A 27,500-nucleotide genomic window follows, 5' to 3' on the forward strand; every position below is an offset into this window, starting at 1 on the left:
TTTTGCATTTCTTTATTTTGGCCGGGTATGGTTCTCAATCAGGGACAGCTGTCTATCGTTGTCTCTGATTGGGAACCATACTTAGGTAGCTTTTCCCCACAGGGTTTTTGTAGGTAGTTAATTTATGTTTAGTGTTTTGCACCTTTCAGTACTATTTTGGTTATTCCCTTTGTTATTTTGTTATCGTGTTCAGTTTTAATAAAGAAAGCATGAACACTTACCATGCTGTGCTTTGGTCTGATGATTCCTCATCTTCAGACGATGACGAATATATTGGAAAATTCCCAAAAATTATGTTATGGCTTTAGAAGCTTCTGATAGGCCAATTGAAATCATTTGAGTCAATTGGAGGTGTACCTGTAGATGTATTTCAAGGCCTACCTTCAAACTCAGTGCCTCCTTGCTTGACATCATGGGAAAATCTAAAGAAATCAGCCAAGACCTCCACATGACCAGACTTGTAGACTTCCACAAGTCTGGTCATCATTGGGAGCAACTTCCAAACGCCTGAAGGTACCATGTTCATCTGTACAAACAATAGTATGCAAGTATAAACACCATGGGACCACGCAGCCATCATACCGCTCAGGAAGGAGACATGTTCTGTCTCCTAGAGATGAACGTACTTTGGTGCAAAAGTGCAAATCAATCCCAGAACAACAGCAAAGGACCTTGTGAAGATGCTGGAGGAAACATGTACAAAAGTATCTTTATCCACAGTAAAACGAGTTCTATATCAACATAACCTGAAAGGCCACTCAGCAAGGAAGATGCCACTGCTCCAAAACCACCATAAAAAAGCCAGACTACAGTTTGCAACTGCACATGGGGACAAAGATCATACTTTTGGAGAAATGTCCTCTGGTCTGATGAAACAAAAATAGAACAGTTTGGCCATAATGACCATCGTTATGTTTGGCGGAAAAGGAGGAGGCTTACAAGCCGAAGAATACCATCCCAACCGTGAAGCACGGGGTGGCAGCATCATGTTGTGGGGTTGCTTTGCTGCAGGAGGGACTGTTACACTTGACAAAATAGATGGCGTCATGAGGTAGGACAATTATGTGGATATATTGAAGCAACATCTCAAGACATCAGTCAGGAAGTTAAAGCTTGGTCGCAGATGGGTCTTCCAAATGGACAATGACCCCAAGCATGCTTACAAAGTTGTGGCAAAAAGGCTTAAGGACAACAAGTTCAAGGCATTGGAGTGGCCATCACAAAGCTCTGACCTGAATCTTATAGAAAATTTGTTGGCAGAACTGAAAAAGCGGGTGTGAGCAAGGAGGCCTGCTAACCTGACTCAGTTACACCAGGTCTGTCAGGAGGAATGGGCCAAAATTCACCCAATTTACTGTGGGAAGCTTGAGGAAGGCTACCCGAAACGTTTGACCCAAGTTAAACAATTTATAGGCAATGCTACCAAATACGAATTGAGTGTATGTAAACTTCTGACCCACTGGGAATGTGATGAAAGAAATACAAGCTGAAATAAATCATTCTCTCTACAATTATTCTGACATTTCATATTCTTAAAATAAAGTGCTGATCCTAACTGACCTAAGACAGGGACATTTTACTAGTATTACATGGCATGAAAATACACCACTGGGAAAATCGTCCTCCACTCGCTATTTAAGTGCATAGATGACATGTATTTTTTCCCACTGCCCCTGTTTCGTTACAGGTGCATGATGGTCCATTCTAAATCAAAACAAGTGTCACACATATTATTTAGTATATGTATAGACACTATTAAATCAAGAATAGTCTGATGGGTGGCAATATGATACATTATCACTAATGATAATGACACCCAGGATAAGAAACAAAGCCTCTTTTTGCGACTTGTTCGAACCATAGTCCCCATAGTCCCCATAGTCCCACACCTCATGTAGCCTAGCCCATAGGCCTATATGTTTTTAATAAGGTTTGTATCACAACTAAAGTTGCCAAATAACTTCTTAACATTAACCACATTAACATGTGAAGAAATAGCTTAGTAGTTTATTAACATTTTAAGCTAAACATTCTGATCTGCTTTGTCAACCAACAGTTGTATTATGGGGGATAGTAGATTGACATATGCTAGCGCTTTTGCTGTTCTTTAGGCCGACTCATCTTGTTGGCTGACGAAAAGTAAATGTGGACAGTTAATCCAATATCTTCAATATGCCCCTCGGAATTGGATAAGGAAGTGCACAGTTGCGTCCCCGATGTGTCTGTCTTAACCTGTAGCCTGTGAGAAGATGGAAAGTCGTGTGAGTGAGAGAGCTGTCAAATTGATGATTCATGCAAACACATTTTTTAAAATTCTGCCCCAGTATCAGTGAGATTTGAACCTAAAAACACATGTTCTCTAACCATGAAATGAGTCCACTGTGCCACCAGGATGGAGCTAGCTTAACATGTTTTTTTACGCGTACAAAGATGTTAATTATTTGTTAATTTTTGTTTTATTCAAACGGACCCCATTTCAAAGGAAACAAGCTCTCAATTAAAATCAGGTGTGGCCAATTAGTGAGCGCAGCCAACACACCTGAACACACTTAACAAGATGCTGTGAACAGAATGTTTCGTTTATAAATATAATTCTTCGAACATTAGTAAAGTTTTGAGTGTTTTCTATCCACACATACTAATCATATGCATATACTATATTCCTGACATGAGTAGCAGGGCGCTGAAATGTTGCGCGATTTTTAACAAAAAGCTGCGAAAATTCGCAGCCTCCTTAAGAGGTTTTAAGTACAGTGGAAGTTGTAAGTTTACATACACTTAGGTTGGAGTTATTAAGACTTTCATCCACTCCACATATTTCTTGTCAACAAACAATAGTTTTGTAAAGTCGGTTACTTTGTACACGACACAAGTAATTTTTCCAACAATTGTTTACGGACAGATTATTTCACTTATAACTCACTGTATTGCAATTCCAGTCATTTACATACACTAAGTTGACTGTTAAACATCTTGGATGTCACACCCTGACCTTAAAGCTTTTTATGTCTCTATTTTGGTTTGGTCAGGGTGTGATTTGGGTGGGCATTCTATGTTCCTTTTTCTATGTTTTTGCATTTCTTTATTTTGGCCGGGTATGGTTCTCAATCAGGGACAGCTGTCTATCATTGTCTCTGATTGGGAACCATACTTAGGTAGCTTTTCCCCACAGGGTTTTTGTGGGTAGTTAATTTATGTTTAGTGTTTTGCACCTTTCAGTACTATTTTGGTTATTCCCTTTGTTATTTTGTTATCGTGTTCAGTTTTAATAAAGAAAGCATGAACACTTACCATGCTGTGCTTTGGTCCGATGATTCCTCATCTTCAGACGATGACGAATATATTGGAAAATTCCCAAAATTATGTTATGGCTTTAGAAGCTTCTGATAGGCCAATTGAAATCATTTGAGTCAATTGGAGGTGTACCTGTAGATGTATTTCAAGGCCTACCTTCAAACTCAGTGCCTCCTTGCTTGACATCATGGGAAAATCTAAAGAAATCAGCCAAGACCTCCACATGACCAGACTTGTAGACTTCCACAAGTCTGGTCATCATTGGGAGCAACTTCCAAACGCCTGAAGGTACCATGTTCATCTGTACAAACAATAGTATGCAAGTATAAACACCATGGGACCACGCAGCCATCATACCGCTCAGGAAGGAGACATGTTCTGTCTCCTAGAGATGAACGTACTTTGGTGCAAAAAGTGCAAATCAATCCCAGAACAACAGCAAAGGACCTTGTGAAGATGCTGGAGGAAACATGTACAAAAGTATCTTTATCCACAGTAAAACGAGTTCTATATCAACATAACCTGAAAGGCCACTCAGCAAGGAAGATGCCACTGCTCCAAAACCACCATAAAAAAGCCAGACTACAGTTTGCAACTGCACATGGGGACAAAGATCATACTTTTTGGAGAAATGTCCTCTGGTCTGATGAAACAAAAATAGAACAGTTTGGCCATAATGACCATCGTTATGTTTGGCGGAAAAGGAGGAGGCTTACAAGCCGAAGAATACCATCCCAACCGTGAAGCACGGGGGTGGCAGCATCATGTTGTGGGGTTGCTTTGCTGCAGGAGGGACTGTTACACTTGACAAAATAGATGGCGTCATGAGGTAGGACAATTATGTGGATATATTGAAGCAACATCTCAAGACATCAGTCAGGAAGTTAAAGCTTGGTCGCAGATGGGTCTTCCAAATGGACAATGACCCCAAGCATGCTTACAAAGTTGTGGCAAAAAGGCTTAAGGACAACAAGTTCAAGGCATTGGAGTGGCCATCACAAAGCTCTGACCTGAATCTTATAGAAAATTTGTTGGCAGAACTGAAAAAGCGGGTGTGAGCAAGGAGGCCTGCTAACCTGACTCAGTTACACCAGGTCTGTCAGGAGGAATGGGCCAAAATTCACCCAATTTACTGTGGGAAGCTTGAGGAAGGCTACCCGAAACGTTTGACCCAAGTTAAACAATTTATAGGCAATGCTACCAAATACGAATTGAGTGTATGTAAACTTCTGACCCACTGGGAATGTGATGAAAGAAATACAAGCTGAAATAAATCATTCTCTCTACAATTATTCTGACATTTCATATTCTTAAAATAAAGTGCTGATCCTAACTGACCTAAGACAGGGACATTTTACTAGTATTACATGGCATGAAAATACACCACTGGGAAAATCGTCCTCCACTCGCTATTTAAGTGCATAGATGACATGTATTTTTTCCCTTTTTCCCTTTTCCCTTCCTTTAAATTTAAACCTTTAACCTTCCAGGAAAGTTGTGGAAAGGGTGTATGCAAACAAACCATAGGACAACCAATCTCTCACCAAACTCTAAGAAACATATTGTTGGTGTACTTTGGTTCCTTCCAAGGTGCACCATGGAGCGCAGATGAAGAGAGAGTGTAAATCAGGGGAGAATGCACAGAAAGTAGAATTACATGAACATTTCACCAAGCTCTGGTGGTGCGTTCAGATGTCTATCAACTAGAGCAAGTGCACAAGATAAAAAATTACACTCACCAGACACACACTTGTCGAGCTGGTGCACGTGCTTACAGGATTCTGCCGTGCTTCAGGTGATAGAAATTTGAACACACCACCAGCGCTTTGAAAAGTTAATGTAAATATACTTTCCTGTGGATATAATGTCTCACATTCCTGCCGCCAAAAGGAAGTTAAAATAGAATTTTATTCAAGATTCAGGCATGTAGAGGTTGTGAGAGGAAACTTGTAGAATGATTCAAACCCTCATGTAGAATTTAGGGTTTCCAGTCAAGCACAGCCACATCAAATCTGATTTGAAACCTAACCGTATCCCTATCTTTAACCACACTGCTAACCCTAACCTTAAATTAAGAACAGAAAGCACAATTTTGACTTTGCAGCTGGTCCATCTAGCGGATATCGCTCAGTTCTGCTTCAAGGACAAGACTCCTCCCAATAAACGTCAACCTGCATATGCCGCGGCACACCGGTTGAAAACCACTCCTCTAGATTGCAGGAAAATGCTGTTTCAGGTGTTCCTAAATAGTCCCGTATGACCCCCGAAGTACATACTACCACATCAAGCCTGCCTTGATGACAGCTTTGCACACTCTTGGAATTCTCTCAACCAGCTTCACTGGAATGCTTTTTCAACAGTCTTGAATGAGTTCCCACATATGCTGAGCACTTGTTGGCTGCTTTTCCTTCACATTGCAGTCCAACTCATCCCAAACCATCTCAATTGGGTTGTGGTCAGGTGATTGTGGAGGCCAGGTAATCTGATGCAGCACTCCATCACTAACCTTCTTGGTCAAAAAGCCCTTACACACCCTGAAGGTGAGCTGAGTCATTGTCCTGTTGAAAAATAAATGATAGTCCCACTAAGCGCAAATCAGATGGGATGGCGTATCTCTGTGGAACACTGTGGTAGCCATGCTGGTTAAGTGTGCTTTGAATTCTAAATAAATCACAAACAGTGTCACCAGCAAAGCACCCTCACACCTCCTCCTCCATGCTTCATGGTGGGAACTACACATGTGGAGATAATCCGTTCACCTACTCTGCGTCTCACAAAGACACAATGGTTGGAACCAACAATTTCTAATTTGGACTCATCAGACCAAAGGACTGATTTTCAACGGTCTAATGTCCATTGCTTGTATTTCTTGGCCCAAGCAAGTCTGTTCTTCTTATTGGTGTCCTTTAGTAGTGGTTTCTTTGCAGCAATTCGACAATGAAGGCCTGATTCACGCAGTCTCCTCTGAACATTTGACGTTGAAATGTGTCTGTTACTTGAAGCATATATTTGGGCTACAATCTCTGAGGCTGGTTACTCTAATGACCTTATCCTCTGCAGCAGAGGTAACTCTAGGTCTTCCTTTCCTGTGGCAGTCGTCATGAGAGACAGTTTCATCATAGCGCTTGATATTTTTTGCGACTGCACTTGAAGAAATTTTCAAAGTCTTTTCATTTTCCAGATTGACGGACCTTCATTTCTTCAAGTAATGATGGACTGTCATTTCTCTTTGCTTATTTGAGCTGTTGTTGGCATAATATGGACTTGGTCTTTTACCAAGCAGGGCTATTTTCTGTATACCACCCCTACTTTGTCACAACACAAGGTAGGGTTCCCAATCAGAGGCAGCTGTCAATCGTTGTCTCTGGTTGAGAACCATACTTAGGAAGCCTGGTTTCGCCCTTGAGTTGTGGGTAGTTGTTTTCTGTTTTGTGTGTATCACTTGACAGAGCTGTTTTGTTCTCGTTGTTATTTTGTTTAGTGTTCAGTTTTGATTAAATTTACAACATGAACACTTACCACGCTGCACCTTGGTCTTCTCCTTCTTCCACCTACGACGACAGTTACACTACTAGAACTAATGTGTTAGTAAACCTTCTTCAATCATGCAGTAAAGTGTACAGTCAGAAAGCAGTTGATTAGTTACCCCGGTGGCAGTCAGACCCAGATGCAGACCGTGTCGAAGTATCATGGGCAAAGGTACAGGTACTTCCGGCGCCGACAGAGATGGCCGCCTCGCTTCGCGTTCCTAGGAAACTATGCAGTGTTTTGTTTTTTTTACGTGTTATTTCTTACATTAGTACCCCAGGTCATCTTAGGTTTCATTACATACAGTCGAGAAGAACTACTGAATATAAGATCAGCGTCAACTCACCATCAGTACGACCAAGAATATGTTTTTCGCGACGCGGATCCTGTGTTCTGCCTTTCAACTGGGACAACAGAATGGATCCTATGCGGCGACCCAAAAAACGACTCTGAAAAAGAGGGAAACGAGGCGGTCTTCTGGTCAGACTCCGGAGACGGGCACATCGTGCACCACTCCCTAGCATTCTTCTCGCCAATGTCCAGTCTCTTGACAACAAGGTTGATGAAATCGGAGCAAGGGTAGCATTCCAGAGGGACATCAGAGACTGTAACGTTCTTTGCTTCACGGAAACATGGCTCACTGGAGAGACGCTATCCGAGGCGGTGCAGCCAGCGGGTTTCTCCACGCATCGCGCCGACAGAAACAAACATCTTTCTGGTAAGAAGAGTGGCGGGGGCGTATGCCTTATGGCTAACGAAACATGTATGTGACGAAAGAATCGTACAGGAACTCAAATCCTTCTGTTCACCTGATTTAGAATTCCTCACAATCAAATGTAGACCGCATTATCTACCAAGAGAATTCTCTTCGATTATAATCACAGCCGTATATATCCCCCCCCAAGCAGACACATCGATGGCTCTGAACGAACTTTATTTGACTCTTTGCAAACTGGAATCCATTTATCCGGAGGCTGCATTCATTATAGCTGGGGATTTTAACAAGGCTAATCTGAAAACAAGACTCCCTAAATTTTATCAGCATATCGATTGCGCAACCAGGGGTGGAAAAACCTTGGATCATTGTTACTCTAACTTCCGCGACGCCTATAAGGCCTTGCCCCGCCCTCCTTTCGGAAAAGCTGACCACGACTCCATTTTGTTGATCCCTGCCTACAGACAGAAACTAAAACAAGAGGCTCCCACGCTGAGGTCTGTCCAACGCTGGTCCGACCAAGCTGACTCCACACTCCAAGACTGCTTCCATCACGTGGACTGGGATATGTTTCGTATTGCGTCAGATAACAATATTGACGAATACGCTGATTCGGTGTGCGAGTTCATTAGAACGTGCGTTGAAGATGTCGTTCCCATAGCAATGATTAAAACATTCCCTAACCAGAAACTGTGGATTGATGGCAGCATTCGCGTGAAACTGAAAGCTCGAACCACTGCTTTTAAATCAGGGCAAGGTGACTGGTAACATGACCGAATACAAACAGTGCAGCTATTCCCTCCGCAAGGCTATAAAACAAGCTAAGCGTCAGTACAGAGACAAAGTAGAATCTCAATTCAACGGCTCAGACACAAGAGGCATGTGGCAGGGTCTACAGTCAATCACGGACTACAAGAAGAAATCCAGCCCAGTCACGGACCAGGATGTCTTGCTCCCAGGCAGACTAAATAACTTTTTTGCCTGCATTGAGGACAACACAGTGCCACTGACACGGCCTGCAACGAAAACATGCGGACTCTCCTTCACTGCAGCCGAGGTGAGTAAGACATTTAAACGTGTTAACCCTCGCAAGGCTGCAGGCCCAGACGGCATCCCCAGCCGCGCCCTCAGAGCATGCGCAGACCAGCTGGCCGGTGTGTTTACGGACATATTCAATCAATCCCTATACCAGTCTGCTGTTCCCACATGCTTCAAGAGGGCCACCATTGTTCCTGTTCCCAAGAAAGCTAAGGTAACTGAGCTAAACGACTACCGCCCGTAGCACTCACTTCCGTCATCATGAAGTGCTTTGAGAGACAAGTCAAGGACCATATCACCTCCACCCTACCTGACACCCTAGACCCACTCCAATTTGCTTACCGCCCAAATAGGTCCACAGACGATGCAATCTCAACCACACTGCACACTGCCCTAACCCATCTGGACAAGAGGAATACCTATGTGAGAATGCTGTTCATCGACTACAGCTCGGCATTCAACACCATAGTACCCTCCAAGCTCGTCATCAAGCTCGAGACCCTGGGTCTCGACCCCGCCCTGTGCAACTGGGTACTGGACTTCCTGACGGGCCGCCCCCAGGTGGTGAGGGTAGGCAACAACATCTCCACCCCGCTGATCCTCAACACTGGGGCCCCACAAGGGTGCGTTCTGAGCCCTCTCCTGTACTCCCTGTTCACCCACGACTGCGTGGCCATGCACGCCTCCAACTCAATCATCAAGTTTGCGGACGACACAACAGTGGTAGGCTTGATTACCAACAACGACGAGACGGCCTACAGGGAGGAGGTGAGGGCCCTCGGAGTGTGGTGTCAGGAAAATAACCTCACACTCAACGTCAACAAAACTAAGGAGATGATTGTGGACTTCAGGAAACAGCAGAGGGAACACCCCCCTATCCACATCGATGGAACAGTAGTGGAGAGGGTAGCAAGTTTTAAGTTCCTCGGCATACACACCACAGACAAACTGAATTGGTCCACTCACACAGACAGCATCGTGAAGAAGGCGCAGCAGCGCCTCTTCAACCTCAGGAGGCTGAAGAAATTCGGCTCGTCACCAAAAGCACTCACAAACTTCTACAGATGCACAATCGAGAGCATCCTGGCGGGCTGTATTACCGCCTGGTACGGCAACTGCTCCGCCCACAACCGTAAGGCTCTCCAGAGGGTAGTGAGGTCTGCACAACGCATCACCGGGGGCAAACTACCTGCCCTCCAGGACACCTACACCACCCGATGTTACAGGAAGGCCATAAAGATCATCAAGGACATCAACCACCCGAGCCACTGCCTGTTCACCCCGCTATCATCCAGAAGGCGAGGTCAGTACAGGTGCATCAAAGCTGGGACCGAGAGACTGAAAAACAGCTTCTATCTCAAGGCCATCAGACTGTTAAAAAGCCACCACTAACATTGAGTGGCTACTGCCAACACACTGACACTGACACTGACTCAACTCCAGCCACTTTAATAATGGGAATTGATGGGAAATGTAAATATATCACTAGCCACTTTAAACAATGCTACCTTATATAATGTTACTTACCCTACATTATTCATCTCATATGCATACGTATATACTGTACTCTATATCATCGACTGCATCCTTATGTAATACATGTATCACTAGCCACTTTAACTATGCCACTTTGTTTACATACTCATCTCATATGTATATATTGTACTCGATACCATCTACTGTATCTTGCCTATGCTGCTCTGTACCATCACTCATTCATATATCCTTATGTACATATTCTTTATCCCCTTACACTGTGTATAAGACAGTAGTTTTGGAATTGTTAGTTAGATTACTTGTTGGTTATTACTGCATTGTCGGAACTAGAAGCACAAGCATTTCGCTACACTCGCATTAACATCTGCTAACCATGTGTATGTGGATTTGATTTGAGTACGGCAGGCAGGCTCAATTTCAGGTCAGTCAGAGGTCAGTAATCCAGAGGTGGGGCAAAGGTACAGGACGGCAGGCTCAGGGTCAGGGACAGGCAGAGTGGTCATGCGGACGTGCTCAGGGTCAGGAGAAGCAAGGGTCAAAACCAGGAGGATAAGAAAAGAGAGACTGGGTAAAAGCAGGCGCTGATACAAAAAAAAAACTTTTTGACTTGACATACAAGACGAACTGGCAACAGAGAAACAGAGAACACAGGTGTAAATACACAGGGGATAATGGGGAAGATGGGTGAAACCTGGATGGGGTGGAGACAATCACAAAGACAGGTGAATCAGATCAGGGTGTGACAAAACAAATTAAACCAAAAGCTTCCCTTGACTTGGAAGAGTTCCAGTGTTGGATAGCCATAGCCAACTAGCTAACATAGCATCCATCTCTGGTTGAGCCGGTTGTTTGAGTAGGCTAAACTAGCTAGCTGCATTAGCTAGCATAGCATCCATCTCTGGTTGAGCCTGTTGTTTGAGTAGGCTAAACTAGCTAGCTGCATTAGCTAACATAGCATCCATCTCTGGTTGAGCCGGTTGTTTGAGTAGGCTAAACTAGCTAGCTGCATTAGCTAACATAGCATCCATCTCTGGTTGAGCCTGTTGTTTGAGTAGGCTAAACTAGCTAGCTGCATTAGCTAACATAGCATCCATCTCTGGTTGAGCCTGTTGTTTGAGTAGGCTAAACTAGCTAGCTGCATTAGCTAACATAGCATCCATCTCTGGTTGAGCCTGTTGTTTGAGTAGGCTAAACTAGCTAGCTGCATTAGCTAGCTAAGTAAATGAAAGTGCTTGCTTCTCCTTTATTTTTGAAGAAATTAAGTTTTTCAAAACTGTTCAACTATTGTCTATCTCTCTTTGAGTCAACCACTCACCACATTTTATGCACTGCAGTGCTAGCTAGCTGTAGCTCATGCTTTCAATACTAGATTAATTCTCTGAACCTTTGATTGGATGGACAACATGTCAGTTCGCACTGCAAGAGCTCTGGTAGGTTTTGAATGACGTCCTCGGGAAGTTGTCAAAATTACTGTGTAAGTCTATGGAACGGGGTGAGAACCATGAGCCTCCTAGGTTTTGTATTGAAGTCAATGTACCCAGAGAAGGAGGGAAACTAGCTGTTTTCCAGCTACACCATGGTGCTACTCTACAGAGTGCTGTTGAGGCTACTGTAGACCATTGCAAAACAGTGCGATGTAATCAATTATTTGGAGACATATTTAGTATAGTCTCTATATAGTATCTAAAAATTACAACTGTTTTAACGTTTCACTATTTTTTAATTTTTTTAATTCACTGAGGAGGATGGTCCTCCCTTTCCTCCTCTGAGGAGCCTCCAATGAAACACACACACACACACACACACACACGCACGCATGCACACACACACACAAACCAGGTCAGAAGTCTAATGATTTCCAAATGTGTGTGTGTTTGTGTCAGTATGTGTGTGTGCGCATGATAAAGAGAGAGAGAGAGAGGGGGGACAGGGCCTCTCTGCACTGACTCAGACTCCCCCTGCCGTCCCCCGGACCCCCTGATCATCCTATTGTTTAGTCTTCCTGTGTTGCATTCTGTAGCCATGGTATGGACACCAAGTTGCATTCCTCACCTCACCAGCACCCTTCATTTATAGAAACACATGCAGGAAGTCTTAATTCAGGACAGTGTAACATACCGGTAATATAGGTTTGCGTCTCAAATGGTGCCCTATTCCCTACATAGTGCGTTACTTTGACCAGGGCCCATAGGGAAGTCTGTCTCTACAAATGTGAAGGAGGACTCCTGAGAAGAGAGGGTTTTCAAATCCACAACTTGTCTCAATAAAAATATATTTTTTGTTTCGCTTTTAGTTTCATTATGTTTTTTGTTGTTGTTGTGTGTGTGCCCAGTCCTCTGTCCTCCCAGGGCCCCCCGTCCTCCCGCCCCGCTCTGCCCTGTCCTCTGTCCTCCCAGGGCCCCTCGTCCTCCCACCCCGCTCTGCCCTGTCTGAGGATATGGCCTCGGTGTGTATGTGTCTGAGAATGCAGTGCGTGTGTGTATGTCTGTGTGTGTGTGCATACGTGCTTCTGTGCATGCGTGCACACATTCCTGTGTGTGTGTGAGTGTGATTGTGTGTGTGTGTGTGTGTGTGTGTGTGTGTGTGAGTGTGTGTAAAGGGGAGTGTTAAGGAAGCACCTGTCCTGTGTGACCACGAGTGATGCTGCGTTTATCTGACCTCGCTCACATCAGGTGGCTTCCTGGTTTGCGTCAGACCCTTCTCCCTGAGGCCTGCCCTAATTGGCCGATGGAAGTACCTCCTCCTGTCTCAGTGTCCATTGATCTTAAGAGCATCGTTGCTATTTTCTATATCTCTCTCACTTTCTCGACCTCTACCTCTCTCTCTCTCTCCAGATGCAGCCACAGCGGCAGACCCAGCCTCCTCCTCAACCTCTACCCCCTCCTCCTCTACCTCCTCCTCAACCTCCTCCTCAACCTCTACCCCCTCCTCCTCTACCTTCTCCTCAACCTCCTTTTCAACCTCTTTAACCTCCTCCTCAACCTCTACTTCCTCCTCTGCAACCTCCTCCTCAACCTCTACCTCAACCTCTACCTCCTCCTAAACCCCTACCTCTACCTTCTCAACCTCCTGCTCTACCTCCTCCTCAACCTCTACCTCCTCAAACTCCTGCTCAAACTCTACCTTCTCCTCCTCAACCTCCTCAACCTTCTCCTCAACTTCCTCCTCAACCTCTACTTCCTCCTCCTCCTCCTCAACCTACTCCTCAACCTCAACCTCCTCCTCTTCTACCTCCTCCTCCTCAACGTTAACCTCCTCCTCATCCTCCTCCTCTACCTTAACTTCTACTTCAACCTCTACCTCAACCTCTACCTCAACCTCCTCCCCAACCTCCTCCCCAACCTCTATCGCCTCCTCCTCAACCTCTACCTCCTACTCTTCAACCTCCTCCTCTACCTCTTCCTCATTTACCTACTCAACCTCCTCCTCTACCTCCTATTCAACCTCCTCCTCAACCTCTACCTCCTCCTCAACCTCAACCTCCTCCTCCTCTACATCCTCCTCAAACTCTACCTCTTCCTCAACCGCCTCTTCAACCTCTACCTCCTACTCCTCAACCTCCTCCTCCTCCTCCTCAACCACCGCCTCTACCTCCTCCAAATCAAATCAAATGTATTCTTTAAAGCTTTTCTTACATCAGCTGATATCTCAAAGTTCTGTATAGAAACCCAGCCTAAAACCACAAACAGCAAGCAATGCAGGTGTAGAAGCATGGTGGCTAGAAAAAAAAAGAAAGGCCAGAACCTAGGAAGCAGGCTATGAGGGGTGCCCAGTCCTCTTCTGGCTGTGCCGGGTGAAGATCATAACAGAACATGGACAAGATGTTCAAATGTTCATAGGTGACCAGCAGGGTCAAATAATAATAATCACAGTGGATGTCGAGGGTGCAACAGTTCAGCACCTCAGGAGACAGGTAGCACGTCAGTGGACAGGTAGCACGTCCGGGGACAGGTAGCACGTCCGGGGACAGGTAGCACGTCCGGGGACAGGTAGCACATCTGGTGAACAGGTCAGGATTCTATAACCGCAGGCAGAACAGTTGAAACTGGAGCAGCAGCACGGCCAGGTGGACTGGGGACAGCAAGGAGTCATTGGGCCAGGTAGTCCTGAGGCATGGTCCTAGGGCTCAGGCCCTCAGAAATAAAGAAAAAAATAAAGAAATAAAGAAAGAGAGTTAGAGAGAGCATACTTAAATTCACATAGGACACAGGATAAGACAGGAGAAATACTCGGGAGTGGTCGGGAGACACTGTGGCCACATCCGACGATACCCCGGACAGGACCAAACAGGCAGGACATAACCCCACCCACTTTGCCAAAGCACAGTCCCCACACCACTAGAGGGATATCTTCAACCACCAACTTACCATCCTGAGACAAAGCCGAGTATAGCCCACAAAGATCTGCCACGGCACAACCCAAGGGGGGGCGCCAACCCAGACAGGAAGATCACGTCAATGACTCAACCCACTCAAGTGACGCACCCCTCCCAGGGACGGCATGGGAGAGCACCAGTAAGCCAGTGACTCAGCCCCTGTAAATGGTTAGAAGCAGAGAATCCCAGTGGAGAGAGGGGAACCGACCAGGCAGACACAGCAAGGGCGGTTCGTTGCTCCAGTGCCTTTCCGTTCACCCTCACACTCCTGGGCCAGACTACACTCAATCATATGACCCACTGAAGAGATGAGTCTTCAATAAAGACTGAAAGGTCGAGACCGAGTCAGCATCTCTCACATGGGTAGGCAGCCCTGCCTCCAGCTGTTTGTTTAGAAATTCTAGGGACAGTAAGGAGGCCTGCGTCTTGTGACCGTAGGGTACGTGTAGGTATGTACGGCAGGACCAAATCGGAAGATAGGTAGGAGGAAGCCCATGTAATGCTTTTTAGGTTAGCAGTAAAACCTTGAAATCAGCCCTTGCCTTAACAGGAAGCCAGTGTAGAGAGGCTAGCACTGGAGTAACATGATACAATTTTTGGTTCTATCCAAGATTCTAGCAGCCGTATTTAGCACTAACTGAAGTTTATTTAGTGCTTTATCCAGGTAGCCGGAAAGTAGAGCATTGCAGTAGTCTAACCTAGAAGTGACAAAAGCATGGATTCATTTTTCTGCATCAATTTTGGACAGGAAGTTTCTGATTTTTGCAATGTTAAGTAGATGGAAAAAAGCTGTCTTTGAAACAGTCTTGATATGTTCATCAAAAGTGTCACAACTTTTGCCGAAGTCGTTGCCTCTCCTTGTTCGGGCGGTGGTCGGCGGTCAACGTCACCGGTCTTCTAGCCATCATTGATCCATTTTTCATTTTCCATTGGTTTTGTCTTCCTACACACCTGGTTTCAATCCCATTCATTACCTGTTGTGTATTTAACCCTCTGTTTCCCCTCATGTCTTTGTCAGAGAGTGTTTGTTATTCAGTGTTGTTTTGTATTGGTGTGTGACGGGTCCTCGTACCCACTTGGTTTATTTGTTACATTTAGTGTTTGGAGTATGTTCCGTTCATTGTTATTAAATACTCCATTACATTCAATTTGATTCTCCTGCTCCTGACTTCCCTGCCACCTATACACACGACTCACAGAGAGATCAGGGTCCAGAGTAACGCCGAGGTCCTTCACAGTTTTATGAGACGACTGTACAACCATCAAGATTAATTGTCAGATTCAAAAGAAGATCTCTTTGTTTCTTGGGACCTAGAACAAGCATCTCTGTTTTGTCCGAGTTTAAAAGCAGAAAGTTTGCAGCCATCCACAGGTTTCTAGTGAGGGCAATTTTGGGGCTTCACCATGTTTCATCGAAATGTACAGCTGTGTGTCATCCGCATAGCATATATAGCGATAACAATAGTGGTCCTAAAACGGAACATTGAGGAACACCGAAATTTACAGTTGATTTGTCAGAGGACAAACCATCCACAGAGACCAACTGATATCTTTCCGACAGATAAGATCTAAACCAGGCCAGAACTTGTCCATGTAGACCAATTTGGGTTTCCAATCTCTACAAAAGAATGTGGTGATCTGTCACGGCTGTTGAAGGATGAGGACCAAGGTGCAGCGTGGTGAGTGTACATTGTATTTATGTTAAGCAAAATGATGCCAAACAAAACAATAAACACTACAAAAACAAACCGTGAAGCTCACCAGCAAAGTGCTCTAAACAGAGACAACCTCTCACACACACAGGTGGGAAAAGGGTACCTAAGTATGGTTCCCAATCAGAGACAACGATATATAGCTGTCCCTGATTGAGAACCATACCCGGCCAAACACAAAGATATAGAAAACATAGAACACAAAACATAGAATGCCCACCCCAAGCTAGTTGGAAGACTTCCAGTTTGGTGTGGCTCCATTTCTGTTCCAATTCTCTGGAAGCTTGCTTCAGAGCTCGGGTATTTTCTATATTCCTGGGAGCTAGTTTGTTATGACAAATGTTTTTTGTTTTTAGGGGTGCGACTGCATCTAGGGTATTGCGCAAGCTTAAATTGAGTTCCTCACTTCGGTGTTTAACTTGTTATGGCTGCAATCCCGATATCGGGATAAGTGTCATCAACAACCGCTGAATAGCATAGACATACAATAAATATTACTATAAATATTTATATTCATGAAATCAGTGCAATATAGGAAAACACAGTTTAGCCTTTTGTTAATAATCGACCTGTCGTGTCAGATTTTGAAAATTATGCTTTACAGCGAAAGCAATCCAAGCGTTTGTGTAGGTTTATCGATCGCACGATGAAACATTAAGTACACTTAGCATCAGGTAGCTTGGTCACAAAAATCAGAAAAGCAATCAAATTAATCGCTTACCTTTGATGATCTTCGGACGTTTTCAATCACGAGACTCCCAGTTACACAACAAATGTTCCTTTTGTTTCATAGAGATTATTTTTAGATCCAAAATACCTCAGTTTGTTTGTCGCGTTATGTTCAGAAATCCACAGGAAGGAGCGGTCACGGCAACGCAGACGAAAATTCCAAATAGTTTCCATAATGTCCACAGAAATATGTCAAACGTTTTTTATAATCAATCCTCAGGTTGTTTTTAAATATATATAATCAATAATATATCAACCGCAAATGTCTTTCACAGTAGGAGAGGGGAAAACAAATGGCTGTCCAAATTCTGTTGCGTGACAAAACTCATGTGACCACGACGCGATGTTATCGTTCTGGCTCATTCAAAATAAAAGCCTGAAACTGTCTGAAGACTGTTGACACCTCGAGGAAGCGATGGGAAAAGGAATCTGGTTCATATCCCTTTAAATCCAGCAACGGGAGGCTATAGAGCATGGAGTTTTCAAAATAGAGGCCACTTCCTGTTTAGATTTTCCTCAGGGTTTCAACTGCAATATCAGTTCTGTTATACTCACAGACAATATTTTGACAGTTTTGGAAACTTTAGAGTGTTTTCTATCCAATACTAATAATAATATGCATATATTAGTAACTGAGACTGATGAGCTGGCCTTTTACAATGGGCACCTTTTCATCCAAGCTACTCAATACTGCCCCTGCAGCCATATAAAGTTAACTGATTGTTGTACTTTGATGTCCTTGGGTAGGTGGAGGGAGTCTGTAAGGGCATCTAGGAATCTTTGGGTTGTCAGAGAATTTATAGCACGAATTTTGATGATCCTTGGTTTGGGTCTGAGCAGATTATTTGTTGGGATTTCAAACATAAAAAAATGGTGGTCCGATAGTCCAGGATTATGAGGAAAAACATTAAGATCCACAATATTTATTCCACGGGACAAAACTAGGTCCAGAGTATGACTGTGGCAGTGAGTGGGTCCGGAGACATGTTGGACAAAACCCACTGAGTCGATGATGGCTCCGAAAGCCTTTTGGAGTGGGTAGGTGGACTTTTCCATGTAAATATTAAAGTCACCAAAAATTAGAATATTATCTGCCATGACTACAAGGTCCGATAGGAATTCAGGGAACTCCGTGAGGAACGCTGTATATGGCCCAGGAGGTCTGTAAACAGTAGCTATAAAAAGTGATTGAGTAGGCAGCATAGATTTCATGACTAGAATTATTTTGGGGGGGGGGTAAATTGAAATGTGCTATCATAAATGTTAGCAACACCTCCGCCTTTGCGGGATGCGTGGGGGATATGGTCACTAGCGTAACCAGGAGGTGAGGCCTCATTTAACACAGTAAATTCATCAGGCTTAAGCCATGTTTCAGTCAGGCCAATCACATGAAGATTATGATCAGTGATTAGTTCATTGACCATAACTGCCTTGAAAGTGAGGGATCTAACATTAAGTAGCCCTATTTTGAGATGTGTGGTATCACAATCCCTTTCAATAATGGCAGGAATGAAGGAGGCCTTTATTCTAGTGAGATTGCTAAAGCAAACACCGCCATGTTTAGTTTTGCCCAACCCAGGTCGAGGCAATGGCAACAGACACGGTCTCAATGGGGATAGCTGAGCTGACTACACTGACTGTGCTAATGGCAGACTCCACTAAGCTGGCAGGCTGGCTAACTGCACCATATTTCATTTTGGAGCTAGGGGAGTTAGAGCCCTGTCTATGTTCGTAGATAAGATGAGAGCACCCCTCTAGCTAGGATGGAGTCCGTCACTCCTCAGCAGGCCAGGCTTGGTCCTGTTTGTGGGTGAGTCCTAGAAAGAGGGCCAATTATCTACAAATTCTATCTTTTGGGAGGGGCAGAAAACAGTTTTGAACCAGTGATTGGGTTGTGAGACTGCTGTAGAGCTCATCACTCCCAGTAACTTGGAGGGGGCCAGAGACAATTACTCGATGCCGACACATCTTTCTAGCTGATTTACACGCTGAAGCTATGTTGCGCTTGGTGACCTCTGACTGTTTCATCCTAACATCATTGGTGCCGACGTGGATAACATTATCCCTATACTCTTTACACTCGCCAGTTTTAGCTTTAGCCAGCACCATCTTCAGATTAGCCTTAACATCAGTAGCCCTGCCCCTTGCTTAACAGTGTATGATCGCTGGATGATTTGTTTTAAGTCTAATACTAAGTCTAATATCCATTGGCGACTCCATTACCCGTAATTTCAATTTGTCAGAGCTAATGGGGAGGCTTCGATGTCTCAGACCCCGTAACGGGAGGAGTAGAGACCAGAGAAGGCTCGGCCTCTGACTCCGACTCGCTGCTTAATGGGGAGAACCGGTTGAATGTTTCTGTCGGCTGAATGAGCGACAGCGGTTGAGCATTCCTACAGCATTCCCCTCCAGAAGCCATGAGAAAGCTGTCTGGCTGCGTGGACTGTGTGAGGGGAATTATACTACTATCTGTACTTACTGGTGGCACAGACGCTGTTTCATCCTTTCCTACATTGAAATTACCCTTGCCTAACGATTGCATCTGAAGCTGGGCTTGCAGCGCAGCTTTCCTCACCGTAAGGCGATCATTCTCCTGTATATTATTAGAACAGCGACTGCAATTAGGTCATGTTAATGTTGTTACTTAGCTTCGGCTGGTGGAGGTCCTGATAAACCACGTCCAGATAAAGCGTCCGGAGTGAAAAAGTTGAATGAAAAACAGTTGAGCGAGGGAAAAACTAAAAATATAAACGGTAATTAAAAAGTAAAAACCATCAAGTTGTCAGTTAGCAAAGTAAGGTTAGCAACAAAACGCACAGCAGCACCTAAACAAGTCTGCAAGTTGTGACCGGAAGTTCCAGAACCTCCTCCTCAACCTCTACCTCCTCCTCCTCTACCTGCTCCTCAACCTCCACCTCCCCCTCAACCTCCTCCTCAACCTCTACCTCCTCATCAACCTCAACCTCCTCCTCCTCTACATCCTCCTCAACTTCTACCTCATCCTCAACTTCTTCCTCCTCCTCAACCTTCTCCTCAACCTCCTTCTCAACCTATTCCTCCTCCTCCTCTACCACCTCCTCCTCAACATCTTCCTCTACCTCCTCCTCAAGGTCGACCTCCTCCTTCTCAACATCCTCTACCACCTCCTCTACATCTCCCTCCTCCTCAACATCTACCTCATCCTCTTCAACATCTACTTTCTCCTCAACCTCTCCCTCCACTTGCTCAACCTTTACCTCCTCCTCTTCCTCAACCTCCTCCTCTTCCCCAACCTCCTCCTCTACCACCTCCTCAATCTCCTCCTCTACCTCTTCCTCATCCTCAACCTCCTCTTCAACCTCTACCTCCTCCTCTCCATCCTCAACCTCTACCACCTCCTCAACCTCTACCTCCTGCTCAAACTCTACTTCCTTCTCAACCTCCTCCTGAACCTCTAACTCCTCCTCCTCAACCTCAACCTCAACCTCCTCCTCTACCTACTCCTCAACCACTTCCTCCTCTATCTCCTCCTCTTCCTCATCCTCAACAACCTCTACCTCCTCCTCAACCTCCTTCTCAACGTCCTCCTCTACCCCCTCCTCAACCTACTCCTCTACCTCCCCTTCCCCCTCAACCTCCTCTAAAACCTCCTCCTCTACATCTACCTCATCATCTTCAACATCTACTTTCTCCTCAACCTCTCCCTCCTCCTCCTCAACCTCCTCCTCCTCAACCTCTACCTCCTCCTCAACCTCCTCTTCATCCTCTACCTCCTCAACCTCCTCCTCTACCTCCTCCTCTACCTCTGCCTCCTCCTCAACCTCTACCTCCTCCTTCTCTTTCCGTCCTCGACCTTCATGTCTCTTGTTTGTTTACCAGCAGGACGTCTTCAAAGTCTGTCAGACCCAAACACCCAGAAACCAGATACCCAGCCCAGATCGCTGCTTAATGCACCACAGATCATTTGGGAAATTAAATGACGGTTGCAGTAGTGAAACAGCAAACAGACCTAAACAGACCTCCGTCAAATACACACACACAAACACACAAACACTTACACAAACACACACACACACGCACAAACACATTACACATACACACACACACACACATTACACACACACACACACACACACACACACACACACACACACACACAAACACACACACACATCCCCCTCCCCCCAACACACACTCACAATGCCCTCCCCCCAGTGTCTGGTGTCCATTAGCCAGCCTCTGAAGGCTGATGTTCCTATCTCGTTAATTTGCAGACCTGTGGTTCAGACTAGAGGAAGGTAAAGCATTTGACGGCAGTCATGGATTACATTTTATATAGTTATATAGTCTAAGCACTTTACAATGTAAGGGGGTAACCTACCTCTCTCCACTAGTAATGGATGGTGGGGAACGTACCATTTTGTCCTGTGGTGACCCTACGACAACATCTATGTTAGCAGTAAATTACATTTTATGAAGAGATTGCCTGTCTAAAAGCACTTTACAAGGTAAGGGAGTAACCCACTAGTAATGTGAAGAACCCTCCTGAATGATCCACAGCAGCCATTTTGTCACGTTGTGACCCAACATCCAAACTGCCTTGCTAAAGTCTTCCTACTCTGATTTCACTACACTTGGTTCAGTGGTGGCTGGTGGCACTTTAAATGGGGAGGACGGGCTCATAGTAATGGCTGGAACGGAATAAATTGAATGCAGGGAGAATAACTGCCCCCTCTCATTGAACCGTGGTCGGCCTTAAACAGCATCCCCCATTTTAGTGAATGGGAAAATGTAAATTTTTTTGGTCAATCATTCATGTAAATAAAACAATGTTTTCAGACACTAATGGTACCAATAATTCCTTCTAATACACCACATGTATGTTCTTGAACTGATTATTTTTCAATTGTACACAGAATAAGTTATAAGGATCATTTATTTGCTTAATGGCAGCCTGCAGTACCCCAGTCGGCCTTCAACCTGCCCCCGAGTGGCACAGCGTTCTAAGGTACTGCATCTCAGTGCTTGAGGCATCACTACAGACACCCTGGTTCGATTCCAGGCTGTATTACAAATTGGCCCACCATCGTCTGGGTTTGGCCGGTGTAGGCCTTCATTGTAAATAAGAATTTCTTCTGACCTGCCTATTTAAACAAAGGTTAAATATAAAAAACTTGAGTTACTCAATGAGAGGGGGCTAGCCTGCGACGTCACTTCCTTGAGTTACTCAATGAGAGGGGGCTAGCCTGCAACGTCACTTCCTTGAGTTACTCAATGAGAGGGGGCTAGCCTGCGACGTCACTTCCTTGAGTTACTCAATGAGAGGGGGCTAGCCTGCGACGTCACTTCCTTGAGTTACTCAATGAGAGGGGGCTAGCCTGCGACGTCACTTCCTTGAGTTACTCAATGAGAGGGGGCTAGCCTGCGACGTCACTTCCTTGAGTTACTCAATGAGAGGGGCTAGCCTGCGACGTCACTTCCTTGAGTTACTCAATGAGAGGGGGCTAGCCTGCGACGTCACTTCCTTGAGTTACTCAATGAGAGGGGGCTAGCCTGCGACGTCACTTCCTTGAGTTACTCAATGAGAGGGGGCTAGCCTGCGACGTCACTTCCTTGAGTTACTCAATGAGAGGGGGCTAGCCTGCGACGTCACTTCCTTGAGTTACTCAATGAGAGGGGGCTAGCCTGCGACGTCACTTCCTTGAGTTACTCAATGAGAGGGGCTAGCCTGCGACGTCACTTCCTTGAGTTACTCAATGAGAGGGGGCTAGCCTGCGACGTCACTTCCTTGAGTTACTCAATGAGAGGGGGCTAGCCTGCGACGTCACTTCCTTGAGTTACTCAAACTCCACATGTTATGTATCCATGAGAGCAATCTTAATTAACCGATTTCATTTGGCTTCAATGCGGCTATTGGGTCTTAACATAGGAGTGAATGGTGTCACATGATTGACGGCTTTGTCCATTCATATACAGTCAATGTTGGAATAATATTCAACACATCAAACTCTTGGTTGTCCATGTGTTTGATACCATTCCATTCGCTCCATTACATCCACTATTATGAGCTATCACCCACTGGGCACAAACTGGTAGAATCAATGTTGTTTCCATGTCATTTCCCATATTTGTGTTTAACCAACGTGGAATAGATATTGTGATTTACTCTTCTGTTATTTCTCTATTTTCTTTCTCTCTGCATTGTTGGGAAGGGCCCGTAAGTAAGCATCTCACTGTTAGTCCACACCTGTTCTATACGAAGCATGTGACGAATAATATGTAATTTCATTTGAATTGACATCAGTAGAAACCTAAGGTAGAACCCTTTTTGGTTCCACTGTGGAAAGGGTTCTACATGGAACCCGAAATGGTTCTACCTGGAACCAAAAAGGGTTCTTCAAAGGGCTCCTATTCAAAGGGCTCTCCTATTTGGACAGTAGAAAAACTCTTTTAGGTTCTAGATTGCACTTTTTTTCTAAGATTGTACACATCTATACTGGATACTAGTCAATGCTTAAAGGCCCAATGCAGCCATTTTTATGTCAATATCAAATCATTTTTGGGTAACAACTTCAAATTGGCAAAAATTGCTTTTTTTTTTTTTTTTAGCAAAAATTTTCCTAGGACTTCATGAGTGGGGAGGGGAAAATGGAAAATTAGCTGTCATTAACCTTTAAGTTCAACTGTGGAACATTCCACTCGCCAGACACATGCGTTCTCTCCAGAGCCCGTACCATTAGGAAAAAGGACCACATTAGTGCCACTGGTGTAAAAGGTAATTGAATTGGCTTCTTTGACCTCTATTTGATTAGCGCCACTCACAAATGCACTTAGGTTAGTTGTCCCGTCCACTGTGACCATTTACCAGGTCAGCAGAAGAGGCAGGGGGCTCTTTTAAGGCACGAAGCAAATCCATATTTGAAAGCCTTAAGATGCATTATCCTACTCTAAAGTGTCTTCTTCCCACTTACCCCCTACAGCATTTGCAGGTGGAGAAAGCCATTTTTTTGATAGGTATGTAATCGACCATGGTGCATTCATCAAAGTAGAGATATATTAACTATTCACATAATGTGTTTTTGCCCCGTAAAAGCAGGAAATACTTGGCGCCGTCAACAAACCAATTACACAAATAAATGAAGCACACAAAAGCACTTACAATCACAAACAAATAGCTTCAATACATATATATAGAAACAGGAACCCCTTACATAAAATCTCCAGACTGTCAGATAAGAGTCTGTAGCCTCTTATCACAGATGTAGCAGCTGAAGTTGTCACTAATGTCTGGGATTGTAACAAGGACGGAAAAAAAATCCCCTTCAAACAATATCACCACAGTCTTGTCAACAAAACAGCTGGGTAACATGATAGAAGTAGTTCAGTTGTCTGTTTCCAATCAACAACAATGACACGCATATGGAAAGGAATCATGAAAAACAAATTAGAATCTTGTATGTCAGAAAAACATAATTTGTACAAGTAATCTAATTTGTTTCTGTTTTGCCTCATATGTCAGTAGTGTATTTGTACACTGTGTTCCCTTATATGCCTTATATAACATGCATGATTGTGGTGAATTTCCTACAAAGATATGGTATGACATATTTGAGCGCACTAATATCAAAATCAAATCAACTTTTATTTGTCACATACACACAGTTAGCAGATGTTATTGCGAGTGTAGCGAAATGCTTGTGCTTCTAGTTCCGACAATGCAGTAATAACCAACGAGTAATCTAACCTAACAATTTCGCAACAGCTGCCTTATACACACACGTGTAAAGGGATGAAGAATATGTACATAAAGATATGAATGAGTGATGGTACAGAACATCATAGGCAAGATGCAGTAGATGGTATCAAAAACAGTATATACATATGAGATGAGTAATGTAGGGTATGTAAACATAGAAAAGTGGCATTGTTTAAAGTGGCTAGTGATACATGTATTACATAAAGATGGCAAGATGCAGTAGATGGTATAGAGTACAGTATAAACATATGAGATGAGTAATGTAGGGTATGTAAACATTATATTAAGTGGTATTTGCAGATGATGATGTGCAAGTAGACATACTGGTCTGCAAAAGAGAGGAAAGGGAAATAAAAACAATATGGGGATGAGGTAGGTAGATTGGGTGGGCTATTTACAGATGGGCTATGTACAGCTGCAGCGATCGGTTAGCTGCTCAGATAGCTGATGTTTAAAGCTAGTGAGGGAAATATAAGTGTCCAACTTCAGTGATGTTTGCAGTTCGTTCCAGTCATTTGCAGCAGAGAACTGGAAGGAAAGGCGGCCAAAGGAGGTGTTGGCTTTGGGGGTGACCAGTGAAATATACCTGCTGGAATGTGTGCTACGGGTGGGTGTTGTTATAGTGACCAGTGAGCTGAGATAAGGCGGAGCTTTAGCCAGTGGGTCTGGCGACGAATATGTAGCGAGGGCCTGCCGACGAGAGCATACAGGTCGCAGTGGTGTGTAGTATATGGGGCTTTGGTTACAAAACGGATGGCACTGTGATAGACTGCATCCAGTTTGCTGAGTAGTGTTGGAGGCTATTTTGTAAATGACATCGCCGAAGTCGAGGATAAGTCAGTTTTATGAGGGTATGTTTGGCGATGTGAGTGAAGGAGGCATTGTTGCGAAATAGGAAGCTGATTCTAGATTTAATTTTGGATTGTAAATGTTGAATATGAGTCTGGTAGGAGAGTGAGTTTACAGTCTAGCCATATTCTAGCCCCGAAGCTAGCCTTTGAACCAGGCCCATCTCCCGGCCTGCTCAGTGGACCCTATTTGGCAACACAGCTGATGCTTCCCGGACTTTTCACTAACACAACTAGAAGCCAGATTCCTGTCGTAAGCGACCTATGCTCTCTCCTTACTCCATTTGCACACACAGTATATAGATTTTTCTATTGCGTTTGACTAATTTTGTTTATCCGATGTGTAACTCATTTTTGTTGCACTGCTTTGCGTTATCTTGGCCAGGTTGCAGTTGTAAATTAGAATCTGTTCTCAACTAGCCTTACCTGGTTAAATAAAGGTCAAATAAAAAAAATAAAGTGAAGAGACGACTCCAGGATGCTTTAAAACTACTGCTTTCAGGTAGTAAATCACGGCTGCCTCCACTCGGGATTCACCGTTTCAGTTTTCACAACTCAATATTTTGGACAATTGGATGATTGTAACTAAGGGACGATTGTAACTAAGGACAGGAATGTCAATTCAATCAAACTACCAAAGGCAATGATCACAAGTTGGTCATAACACTACCAGTCAAATGTTTGGACACACCCATTCAAGGTTTTTCCTTTACATCTGCTATTTTCTACATTTTAGAAGAGTGAAGACATCAAAACTATGAAATAACACACATGGAATGGAAGACAAAGTTCATATTATGGTAAGAACAGCTCAAATAAGCGAAGGGAAACAGTCCATCATTACTTTAAGACATAAAGAGCAGTCAATTTGGAAAATGTAAAGAACTTTAATTAACTTTAAGTGCAATCGCAAAAACCAAGCGCTGATGAATCTGAGGACCTTTACTAGAAGATCCAGAGTTAGCTCTGCTGCAGAGGATATGTTCATTAGAGTTAAGCGCTGATGAATCTGCCTCTGAGGACCTTTACTAGAAGATCCAGAGTTAGCTCTGCTGCAGAGGATATGTTCATTAGAGTTAAGCGCTGATGAATCTGGCTCTGAGGACCTTTACTAGAAGATCCAGAGTTAGCTCTGCTGCAGAGGATATGTTCATTAGAGTTAAGCGCTGATGAATCTGGTCTGAGGACCTTTACTAGAAGATCCAGAGTTAGCTCTGCTGCAGAGGATATGTTCATTAGAGTTAAGCGCTGATGAATCTGGTCTGAGGACCTTTACTAGAAGATCAGAGTTAGCTCTGCTGCAGAGGATATGTTCATTAGAGTTAAGCGCTGATGAATCTGGCTCTGAGGACCTCAAAGATCCAGAGTTAGCTCTGCTGCAGAGGATATGTTCATTAGAAAGCGCTGATGAATCTGGTCGGAGGACCTTTACTAGAAGATTTAGCTCTGCTTATGTTCATTAGAGTTAAGCATGAATCTGGCTCTGAGGACCTTTACTAGAAGATCAGAGTTAGCTCTGCTGCAGAATATGTTCAAGAGTTAGCGCTGATGAATCTGGCTCTGAGGACCTTTACTAGAAGATCCAGAGTTAGCTCTGCTGCAGAGGATATGTTCATTAGAGTTAAGCGCTGATGAATCTGGTCTGAGGACCTTTACTAGAAGATCCAGAGTTAGCTCTACTGCAGAGGATATGTTCATTAGAGTTAAGCGCTGATGAATCTGAGGACCTTTACTAGAAGATCCAGAGTTAGCTCTGCTGCAGAGGATATGTTCATTAGAGTTAAGCGCTGATGAATCTGCCTCTGAGGACCTTTACTAGAAGATCCAGAGTTAGCTCTGCTGCAGAGGATATGTTCATTAGAGTTACGCGCCTCAGAAATTACAGCACAAATGAATGCTTCACAGAGTTCATGGAACAAACACCTCAACTGTTCAGAGAAGACTGCGTGAATAAGGCCTTCACGGTCAAATTGCTGCAAAGAAACCACTACTAATGGACACCAATCAGGAGGGACTTGCTTTTTGGTTC

The sequence above is a fragment of the Oncorhynchus tshawytscha genome, linkage group LG18, assembly GCF_018296145.1.
Source record: "Oncorhynchus tshawytscha isolate Ot180627B linkage group LG18, Otsh_v2.0, whole genome shotgun sequence".
Taxonomy (NCBI): Eukaryota; Metazoa; Chordata; class Actinopteri; order Salmoniformes; family Salmonidae; genus Oncorhynchus; species Oncorhynchus tshawytscha.